Below are 10,631 nucleotides of genomic sequence, written 5' to 3' on the forward strand. Positions count from 1 at the left end.
ATATATATACTATATATCATATATATGTGTATATATTCAGATATATATACTATATATCATATATATGTATATATTCAGATATATACTATATATCATATATATGTATATATTCGTATATATGTATATATATTCAACTATATATACTATATATGTGTGCGTGTGTGTGTGTATCAGCATATATCAGATATATATATCCATTCCCAATCTTTCCCCTGAACTTGGAACTCATATACCCAACTGCCTATAAGACTGCTCCATGGAATGTCTGACAGACACGTCAACATTAGCATGTCCAGATCCCTCAATTCTGCTTCCCATCCCCTTGTTGTGCCTGCAAACTTCCCTTTCCGAGGATGCTCCATCTCAGTAAATGGCACCACTAGCTACACAAAACCCACAGTCGTCTCTGTACTCTTTTTCGCTCACACCCAGATTGAATCTGCTAGCAAGTCCTGTGGATGCTACTCTTAAAATATGGCTCTCAACTGGTCTCTCTGCTCCACTCTTTACCCTCTACATTGTTCACACAGCGGCCAGGGTGATTCTTTGAAAAAGCAGGTCAGAGTGCTTCAGTCCGTTGAGCTCCACACTGCAGTGACTTCCTATGACTCAGAACAAAATCTGCTGTGCCTATGATGGCATATAGAGTACTCTGTGATCTGTGCTCTTGAGGCTCCTGCCCCCATTCTCTCCTGCTGTCCCACCCACCACTCTTCAGTCTTGACACCCTCCTTGTTTTTCCTCTGTCAGGCCTTTTCAAGTCTTTACAGTGGATATTCTCTTTGCCTGCAATGCTCTTCCTCAGATACTCATATGAATCACTTCCTCATTCATTCAAATGTCACCTCTTCAAAGAGGCCTTCCCTGACCACACTTTCTAAGTAGCAGCCCTGTTACTTTCTTTCCCCTTACTCTGATTTATTATTTTCATGGCATTTACAACATCATTAACATAATATTATTTATTTTTAAACATCAGTCTCTCTTACAAGAATGTAACCTCCTTAAGGATGTGGTTTTCATTTTGTTAATCAGAGTTTCTAGCAACTAAACCATGTTTGACTCATGATAGACATCAATAGGTGTTTATTTAATTAACCAATAAATATTTTTTCATGCACATTTGGACTAACATATACATTGACAATATAATCCTTAATTTTCTGGCTAAGTTGTGTGCCTCTATAGAAGATTGGGTGTAAATCTGTAATTATATGTCAGCTTTTATGTTATATTGAGTTCATGGGTGTTCCTTAAAAAAATTCTTAAAAGATATTTCAGTTTAAGACATTAATGCACCTATGCACATGCATATATTCACAAACTTTTCAGTAGTACTTTGAAATCCTCCTAAAAGTTTTCATGCAATGTTCAACAATATAAATCTTACTTTCAAGTAGCTGATTCATAGTGAAGATCCTTATTCACAATATAGTAGATGCCATATTTCCCAATACTCAGGTGGTCTCTTCATTATGGGCACCTTATCTTGCAGAACAACATGCTAAGGTGAGAAACAGAAAGGGAGTGAGGGAGAGGATGGAGAGAATAAAATAAAATGTTCTTACAGTAACTGGTCAGTACTTGAAAGGGAGAATACGCAGTAAAGGAAAAGGAATATTTAACAGGAATTAAAGAAGCCTTAAGAGGAAACAATTATGTGAGCATTAATCTCCCTAAAGAGGAAAAAGGAAGGTGCAGAGACAGCAGTGACTTGTTCCTCATCTTAACCACCAGGTGGTGGTGTCGCATCAGAAAGGCTGATTTACACTGCCTGGGAGTGGATGAGGCAATGGGGCACCATGACCATTACTTTACTTCCACCTGCTAGTGCAAATTTCAGCCTCTTCCGAAGTCTCCCTCTCCTAGTTATTTCTAAATATTCCCAAAGAGTGTTTCATTTATGGTGATGAGTGAGTCAAGTCAGTTCGCACTTGGTGTCTCATAATTTCTTCTCTTTTGTCCTCACCTCCCTCTCTCCTCCTCCTACCTTCCAGGTGCATCACTTGGCCACCATTCCCTGTGGGAGCAGCTCTGCCACCTGCTGTGGGCATTGTTAATTCTCTGGCCCCCAAACTGAATCCACTGGGCCTTGCTTTTGCTGCTGCTAGGGAAGAGAAGGCAGAGAAGTATTCATTAACAGTAAACATTTGATGTGCTCAGCCCTCTGTGGTCTACCTCTACTAGGCATAAAATAAGCAGAAGTGGCCTCGGGTGAAAGCAGGTTTGGATTAAAATTTCCTAATGCCAAGGCTGCTTGAACTTTGGATTACTCTTCACCTATACTTCTATAAATGTGTCATCTTGTTGTAAGTTTTCCACAAGTGGCATAGAGTCTCTTCTGTGAACACTGTTCTTCTGTGCAGGTGGGATGGACTAGATCAAGGGTCTTCAGCAGTTTTGATCAGCTAGTGGATTTCAGAGACCCATTAATTAAAAGCTTTTTAATCAAAAGCTTTCTTACAAAGGGCCCCTGTGTTCATCTTCCCTCCCTGACCTTCTCTTTGTCTCCATTCTTTTTGAGATTCCCAGTGAGATTGGGATTCTTTGAAGGTTAGCTGGTGTTCTTTCTTCATTCCTTATTCAACTCCAGGTTTTCTGCTGGGTCAAGACCACATCCCTGCCTTCAAGCCTCAAAGATTTCATTAAAAGTAGTCTACAACCTTGCCCAGTTCAGCTTTTTCCCCTGTGGTACCTTATCTACCCAGTCATCCATACACAAGACTCCATTCTTCAGAGGATATTCCTAGCATTAGAGAAAGTAAAACACTTATTTTGTTCATGAAAAGTTATGAGAATGTGATTAGAATTTTCTAGCCTTAAGTTTCTAGAGAACTCAGGTTATTGCTTTTTCATATAAAAAAAATTTGGATACACCTTTGGGATTGCTGGCCCTACCCACCCACAACTGAATCACCTAAGGCCCAATGTGAGCATGACTTTCCGCATATTTTTAGATTTAAATTAAGGGCAGTGGCCATGAGGGAAGTACTAATTCTCACCTGAAGGACTGAGGATAAAGTGCGATGGCTTGTTAGAATGGAAAAGTTTTTTCCTTTCCTTTTTTTTTTTTGTAAGGTCTTGCTCTGTCACCCAGGCTGGAGTGCAGTGGTGCAATCTTGACTCCTTGCAGCCTCGACCTGCTGGGCTCAAGTGATCCTCCCACATCAGTCTCCCGAGCAGCTGGGACCACAGGTGCCCACTACTACGCTAGACTAATTGTTTTTTGAAGTGAGAGGGTTTTGCCATGTTGCCCAGGCTGGAGGGCAAGTTTCTTAACATCTCCAGGTCTTGCTTATCTAATTCATAAAAATAAGAATAATGATAGTATCCATATCATAAATTTGTTGTGCATCTTATACAGGATGAGGCACCTAAAGGAATTATCGCAGTGCCTGGCACACTCAATAAATGTTAGCTGCTATTGTTTGAATGTGCACAATCTATCAACAGGGGAGATACAAGTAAGAACAATCTAGTAGTTCCAGATTCCTTTTTTCGGTCCAGACACTAGGTGTCACTGCTGATGTTTAGTGCTTTTCAAACAGAAGGTAAAAAAAGTTCTAGCAGTTGCAACAAAAGCAAAAATTGACAAACAGGATCTAACTGAACTAAAGAGCTTCTGCACAGCAAAAGAAATTATCATCAGAGTGAACAGACAACCTACAGAATGGGAGAAAATTTTTGCAATCTATCTGTCTTACAAAGGTCGAATATCCAGAATCTACAAGGAACTTAAACAAATTTACAAGGAAAAAACAACTCCATTAAAAAGTGGACAAAGGACATGAACAGATACTTCTCAAAAGAAGACATTTATGCAGCCAGCAAACATATGAGGAAAAGCTCAACATCACTGATCATTAGATAAATGCAAATCAAAACTACAATGAGATACCATCTCACGCCAGTCAGAATGGTAATTATTAAAAAGTCAAGAAACAACAGATGCTGGTGAGGTTTCAGAGAAATAGGAACGCTTTTACACTGTTGGTGGGAATGTAAATTAGTTCAACCATTGTGGAAGACGGTATGGTAATTCCTCAAAGACCTAGAACCAGAAATACCATTTGGCCCAGCAATCCCATTACTGGGTATATAGCCAAAGGAATATAAATCATTCTGTTACAAAGATACATGCACACACGTATGTTCATCACAGCACTATTCACAATAGCAAAGACATGGAATCAACCCAAATGCCCATCAGTGATAGACTGGATAAAGAAAATATATGGTACATATGCATCATGGAATACTATGCAGCCATAAAAAGGAATGAGATCCTGTCCTTTGGAGGTACATGGATGGAGCTGGAAGCCATCATCCTCAGCAAACTAATACAGGAACAGAAAACCCAACACTGCATGTTTTCACTTATAAGTGAGAGCTGAATGATGAGAACACATGGACACAGGGAAGGGAACAACACACACTGGGGCCTGTCAGTGGGGGATGGGGTAGGGGGAGGGAGAGCATTAAGAAAAATAGCTAATGCAAGCTGGGCTTAATACCTAGGTGATGGGTTGACAGGTGCAGCAAACCACCATGGCACACATTTACCTATGTAACAAACCTGCACATCCTGCACATGTACCCTGGAACTTAAAATTTAAAAAAAGTTCTAATAAAAACAAGCTGGTGGGGGTGGGAGAAGAAGGGAAAGTAGAGATTACCCTCTTAAGAACACAAGACTTGATGCATTTCTTTAAATGTTATATTAAAAGTGAGTTAGCCTTAGAAAAATTGTAAGGCTTAAATCAATGTACTTAGACGTCAATTAAGCCACTATGGTTTGCTGATTTAACCAATTAAGGTTGATACAAAAATAAATAGTGATACTATATTTAAAAAGATGTGGCTTCTGCTGTAAGGCTGAAACAATGGAATCAGCCCAGAAATTAGAGGCATGGAGGAGGAGATGGAAAAGGGATGTTAACCAACAGCTAAGTAACAGGAGGAAGAAAAACAGTAAGAGACAAAACAGCCTACAGATCTTGTGTTTACATGACGGATAACATTAGGTAAATATGGATCTTTTTCTTCCCATTAAATATTTAGTCAATTTATTCAAATGTTGAAGCCTTCTTTGAAATATTTCCCCCAGTCTGTATGTGTATAGAACATCAGATTAATAAAAATATATAGCTAAAAGTCAAAATTCCCATATTCAGCATATATGCAGGAGAAATGGAATTTCAAATTGTACTGATTTTGTTAATTGCACTAGAAGTTTGAGACAGGAAATACTACTTTTTATCAAGTATTGAAAAGAGAGGTGATGGCAGGGACTTAGAAGCACACCTACTCGCCATTCACCGTATTTGACCGACTGCTGCAGAGAGTCTTAGACCAGGAGCAGGGCAGGCATTTACTTTGCCGAGCAAAAAGAGTAAAGAGATGGGCAGCTAAATAAATCTAAATTTTTCTCGTTTCCCCACTTTACTTCAAACATTTTGCAAGTGAGTGTAAGAGAATGATCGTGTTACTAATGACAGCTAAAATTTGTGGAGGCACTCTTTTAAGCACTGTTCACAAATCAATTCATTTGAGGCTCACTATAACCCCATGATACAGGTACTATAATTATTCCCATTTTACAGATGAGAATGCTGAGGAAGGCCAGGTTAATTACCTAAAGCATTTGAGCTAGTTAGTAGGTTTGATAAAACAATTTTTCATTAAGTAGAGTTATATGTTTCTAAAGCAACATTGTAAGATAAGGCCAATTATGTTCATGTATCAACGTCTTTCTAATTTTCTTAATTATGCATATTTTATATAGTTTTATATATGTATAGTACACATGTTCCACTCTTCTCATTTAGCATAACTTTATAAATGTTGTAAATACTTTTTTAATGTGGCTGAACACTTATTTTTAGTGACAACAGGAATTATGTTGTGCTCCGCAGTGCCCTAAGAATTCTCAGAGTTGGTTTGGGGCCAGGAGTGGAGACAGGTCTGGAGCACAAACAGGCCTGTCTTGGTTCTTAATTCTACCCGCCTGCTTCCTCTAGAGCAATTGCTCTTTAAAAAATAAAGTATTTAAAATCAATTTGCATATTTGGTGTATGCATACTATTCATTAAAGAAAGGATCCCATAGTCAAAATAGTTTGAATATCTTCAGTTAGATTGTAATTTAGAATTCTTCTAATGAACAGTTAGGTTAGTTCCATTTTTTATTGTTATAGAAAATATCGCTATGGGCAGCTTCGTACACACACTATTTTTGTTTTTCCTCTCAATTGTTTCCTTACTTTAAATTTCCAGGCACTGATTTAGGCCCAGAGGGTATGCACATTTATAAGCATGTTAAGCAGCATTGACAAATTGCCCTGGCTAAGGCAATTTACAATTGTAATGCACGTGTACTTGCTGTTTATCTTCAACCCAACAGTGATGGCTTTGATAAACCAAAAAACCCTACACAAATGAAAGACAAAAAATAAAACAATATAAAACCTAGCAGTGTAAATTAGTGTATTTGGATCATCCTAATTTAAAGGTAGCTTTTCTACCGTGTTCCAAGTGAGGCTGACCGGTCAAGCCCTCGGTGGCACCAAATTTTAGCTCACAGAATGTGCTGTAGTAGGTGGCTGGAAAATTAGTGAGAAAAAAAGGTTAGCTGTGAATGAGAAGCCTGTCAAGATAAAAACAAACAAACAAGCAAAAACAAAAATCTTCAAGAGCCAATTTAAAAAGCTATTCAGGGATCACAGAAAAGGGAAGAGACTCTGGTCCTCTTGGAATCTTGAGAGCCATCCTTGAGGGTCTGCAATTTGGGGAACTAGACTTTTCCAGAAGATTTCTTCACTCTGAAATTTAAGTAGGGCAGAATTTAATTAGTGCTGCTTATTCACAAGGCTGTGTTGGAGGAAATGTTAATGTATTTATTTTCTGCAGGTAGTGGTTTTAAAATATCACATTACCAAGGACAAAGGAAAAAGGAAAGAGAAAAAAAAATCACTCATATTTTCACCCCTTACCAGCAATAACTCTTACTATTTTGCCTTTTGGGAATTAAAAGAAATTAGTCTCTAATGTATGTTGCTCTAATACAATTTTGGTAATTAGTATCACTTTTTATAAGCTGGATAATGCATTGGTAAATTGTGCTTGTAAATCTCAGATTTGTGTAATTTTTTTTTTTTTTTTTTTTGTGATGGGGTCTTGCTCTGTCACCCAGGCTGGAGTGCAGTGGCGCAATCTCGGCTCACTGTAACCTCTGCCGCCCAGGTCCAAGCGATTCTCCTGCCTCATCCTCCCAAGTGGCTGGGATTACAGGCGCCTGCCACCACGCCTGGCTAATTTTTGCAGTTTTAGTAGAGATAGGGTTTCACCATCTTGGCGAGGCTGGTCTTGAACTCCTGACATTGTGATCCACCTGCCTCGGCCTCCCAAAGTGCTGAGATTACAGGCGTGAGCCACTGCGCCCTGCCAGATTTGAGTAATTTATAACGTCCTTTATATTATGAAGGCTAAGGCTACTTTCTATCCAAAAGTGCTAGTTTACTTAGTCAAACATAAACCCGCCTGCAAGCTCAGCAGAGAGGACAGGGAGCAATTGTACAATTTTCTCACCTCCACATGACATCACCCATGGCAGGGTGGTGGCAAATGGTTGAAGGATGTCACACACTGCCCTGCTGGTGCTAATCTCTCTTCTCATGAAGCAGAGACATTCAGTCTATGGTGTCACATGGATGCCAATGTTAAGGTTGGAGCAAACAAGGTCAGAATATGTCTGTCTTTATTAAATATGTGTTCAAGAAGACACTAGGATTTTAACTATTAAAAGTCATATGTTTACCTTTTAGCACAGAAAAGTTGGCTTTTAGGCCTGGCTCTATATTCAGTAGGGATTGGATTAATGAGGCCATAGGATACCCTGACTTCACACATTCACACTCAGATCCCATGAAGGAACCTGGAAATTGTGTATGTGATATGAGGGTCTCTTCGGAAGAAGAAACTCTTCTTCACACCCATCACCCTAGTTCAGGCCTTTATTGTCATAACCTTCCAACTCTCTTTCTTCATTCAGTCTGACTCCCTTACCACTATACTCATCATTGCTAGAACACGGAGCTGGTGGTATTTTTCCCTGGCCAAATGCCTTTGATGAGGGTTACATTGACAACAAAGCAGAGTCCAAACCCCTTACTCCTGCCTTCAAGAGCTTTCTTTCACTCTCTAGCTCCAACCCCCTTTTCCGCCTCATTTCTTCCCATCTCCTGGCCAGCCCCCTTGTGCTCCGATCTCTCTAGACAACCTTGCCATTCTCTAAGCCAGCTCTGTTTTTCTCTTCTTTTGCTCTTGTGCATGCTTTCTTCCTTTCTATGAAATTCCCTTTCCTGAAAGAAAGCAGATTGCTCTCTCCTTTAAGGACCAGCATAAAGATAGCATCTGAATCTTCTTTGGCCATCTCTCCATTGAGCAGAACGAAGAGCTTTTTCAACTCTGCTCTGTTGTGATTTGTTCATAGCACTGCCCACCTTGTTATGCAGTTCTTCGTATTTGCGTCCCCCATTGCTGGTCGACTGGGGCTCCTTAGGAGCAAGGGTGTGTCATTGCATGTTTGTATCCCCAGAAATAGCAGTGCCAGACACATAGTAAATGCTTGTTTAATACTTTGGAATAAACTCATTCATTTATAAATGGGTATGGTCACTGTTAAATTAATAAAAAAAGTAAATAATAGTTGCATCACAATATTTGTTATTTGTTTATTCAACTACCCTTTACTGAGTTCCTACTACACATAAGACACTGTTATGGGCACTGGTATCAAAGATGAATAAGACATTGTCCCTGACTTGAAGGGGCCCACAATCTTGTGAGGGAGATAGGTATATAGTATGGAAATATTCATCAATTTATTTTATAAAATAGAAAAATATTCTTACATTTGGATTTCTTTCTGCATGAAATTAAGTTGGAGAGTGGTATTTTAAAAGCAAAAGTAGAAAAACATATAAAGTATATCTAATTTCTGGTTTGTACTATTCAGAAAAAATAGGTTTAAGAATAAGTCATCTTTCCTCTACTGCAGGGGTATAAATCCTGGGTGTTTCTGATAGATGTGTTGGAATTTAGACTTTTTTTTCTGCCAGAGACAGCCACCCCCACAGTAGACTGCACTGCCAGGGAAAAGTAAAGTGGGCTAGAAATACACACAAATGCAGAGAAGCTGCTCCCTTTGCTGCCAGAACCTAGCTGAGATTCTCTGATATTCCAGGAATCCATAGTACTAGCAGCAAAGCAATGGTATCTCCATAAACATCCTTGGCCTTCTGATAAAGTGAGAAGATAAAGAAGAGTTTGACAAGATAACCGAGAGAGTTTTGTATCGATCTTTGATTTCAGCATAAACCTCTCGTAGGCTTGGAGTGACTGCTTGCTAGAGCCTTCCTCTAGTTTGGCTAAGTGAGACAAGGAGTCCCAGTTATTAATGAACCATGACATGTAAAGAGAAAACCTGAGGTAGTCAACTGACATTTTATAAAGGTCAGAGGTTACTGTAAAAGAATGTGTGCAGAGACAACAATCATTCTTCTATTATACAAGGAGGAAAATCCAGATGCAAAGAATGGTAAGACTAGAGGAGACATCAAGAGGTCAGGTAGTTCAGCGCTTGCCTCCAGGCAGGAGAACATTCAATCATGCAAAAAAAAAAAAAAAAAAGAAAAAGAAAAGAAAAAAGCCAAGAGGAAATAAAATGAACTCAACTCAAAAAACTGGATACTATTTTGGAAATCAAATGTTTTTCCAGCAAATGGCATCAGTTAACACCTGCATTCTGTAGAGCTGATGCTCTAAAATAGCATGGAACCCTGGAGACATTTTAGAATTTTTAAAATCTGTATTATTAGTTTTCTTTACTCATTTCTTGTGAATGAGTTATTTTTAAGATTATGAAAGATAATACGGCATTGAATTTAATGAATAATGATGTATCCTGTAAGATGGGTGGCCTTCAAGATATGTTGGAAACAAATGTCAGCCCTACGATAGGAGAAGGTGTACTGTTTGTCTCTTTCGGGATGTGGGAGTGAGTATTGACTCCAGTTATAGAATTGCAGAACTACTAGATACATGATGTAGTGGAGAATCAGAGGAGTCTGTTATGAATATTTTTAGCAAAGCAATGATGAGCTATTCAAAGCATAAAAATAGTATTTATCAATTTATCAGTCTTTCTATGATTATTAATTTGAACCATTTAAATTAATGTATTATCTCTCTTCTCTTTCCTCTCGGCTTTCCAGAAGTTCAATACAACTTCTGGAAAAAAATCTGATGCCTTTTGCTATCATTTAGCAGAGAAGAGTAATAGGCACATTGAAAAATTAGTGTGTTCATCTATGATATACAAGTCTATAGAAGTTGACCTGTAATGGGTAATGGCAGTAAATGGGTAATGACAGTAAAGATAAGTTTTGACTTGATAATTAAAGACTGTGACTTACACTAAGAGTTATATAAACTAGGTATTATGTCTGAGATGAGAGAGCTTTTTGGAATGGATATAGGACAAAGGCCCCAAGAAACATGCTCAGAATGGGCATTGCACGAAGGTGGATATCCTCCCTTTTATGAAAGATCTTTGAACTGCTTGAAATTGTG

Source organism: Hylobates moloch, unplaced genomic scaffold (genome assembly GCF_009828535.3).
Source record: "Hylobates moloch isolate HMO894 unplaced genomic scaffold, HMol_V3 SCAFFOLD_9, whole genome shotgun sequence".
NCBI lineage: Eukaryota > Metazoa > Chordata > Mammalia > Primates > Hylobatidae > Hylobates > Hylobates moloch.